The sequence below is a fragment of the Triticum urartu genome, chromosome 2 (genome assembly GCF_003073215.2).
Source record: "Triticum urartu cultivar G1812 chromosome 2, Tu2.1, whole genome shotgun sequence".
Lineage (NCBI taxonomy): Eukaryota > Viridiplantae > Streptophyta > Magnoliopsida > Poales > Poaceae > Triticum > Triticum urartu.
This window is the reverse complement of record NC_053023.1, coordinates 649249051-649250733: the sequence shown is the minus strand read 5'-3', so window position 1 is coordinate 649250733 and position 1683 is coordinate 649249051.

Genomic DNA, 1683 nt, shown 5'->3' with positions numbered 1-1683 from the left:
TCTCCACAACCTAATTGGAGACCCCGACGCTTGTCCGGAGCTTTACACTATAATGATTGAGCTCCGAAGCACCACCAACCGTCTAGGGCACCCAAGCACCCAAGAGGAACAAGCTCAAGGGTACCAAGCACCCAAGAGTAATAAGCTTCTCAACTTGTAACTTCCACGTATCATCGTGGAGAACTCAAACCTATGCACCAAATGCAATGGCAAGGGTACACGGAGCGCCCAAGTCCCTCACTCTTAAATCCCACCAAAGCAACGAAAGCTATGGAAGAAAATGAGAGGAAGAACAAGAAGGAGAACACCAAGAACTCCAAGATCTAGATTCAAGGGGTTCCCCTCACACTGAGGAGAAAGTGATTGGTGGAAATGTGGATCTAGATCTCCTATCTCTTTCCCCCCCAAAACTAGCAAGAATCCATGGAGGGATTGAGAGAGAGCAAGCTCGAAGAAGGTCAACAATGGGGGAAGAACACGAGCTCAAAGGATAAGGTTCAATGGGGAAGAAGACCCCCTTTTATAGAAGGGGAAAAATCCAACCGTTATCCCCATTCTCAGCCCGCAGCGGGCGGTACTACCGCTCAAGGGAGCGGTACTATCGCTGGCCGCAATGGTACTACCGCTCGGCCCAGCGGTACTACCGCTGGAACCTCGCACAACACCTTAGGGAGAAGGGACAGAGAGGAGGGTCATTGAGCGGCACTAGTAGCGGTAGTAGGGCGGTACTACTGCTTGCTACCGGTACTACCACTACTACTGCCGCTGAACCCGACACGAGACACGTAGGTCTCGAGTCGAGGCGGCACTAGCGCAGAACCGGAGCCGTACTACCGCCTGTGGCCGTGGGCGGTGCTACCGCTTTTATATGTCTTTCAACGGTACTGCCGCTCCAAGGATTCTTTTTAGATTAAGACCCTGCGTAAACCTTTTTTACTGTCTCTTGTTGATACACATCCCCCGGATTCTCAGTACAATTGAGAAGGATGCTGACGTATTGGCATGTGGCCACGTCAGAATATTGCACGTACCTGGACACCGGGGGCTTATTACAAAGGGCACTGTTTAGCCCGGTTTACATCATAAAGACCGAATACCTTAGGGAGTGTTCAGCGTCGCGAGTTTGGCCTTATATGCATCAGCTCCGAATCATGTCTTTGGTCAAATGTTGGGTTTGCCCGGCTCCTGTGTTTTGCCGCCTTACGTTCCACTCTATCGGCTAAGGCGGCACCAGGAGAACTACTGCGATTGTGCCCTGGTTCATCCGGACGAGCACCTCTGTAGAGAAAGCCGAAAACTGACTGTCATGATATAGCATGATACTGGTCAACCACTCGATGACCTAGCGGAATCTTCGGGATTCCTCCGCCTTAACGAAGGGCCGTTTCCCGGCCAGGCATGTATGCGCCCCGAATTCGGATGAGCGCGGAGCCACCAGGGGCTATATAGTAGCCCCACTGTCAAACTCCTCTGGCTAAGTGAAAGTGTTAAAACATTATAGTCCGATTGCCTAGTTCGATGCTCTATCACCTCCTTAATGGACCAAGACGTTGGATCAAGTGTGAACATGCATCTTCTGCGAACACCCCCGCATTATATGCGTGGGGGCTGAAGCCGACGACTGCCATCTTTCAGGTTATATACATATATACATAAACGGCCGCACAGGAGGCATCATAGTAC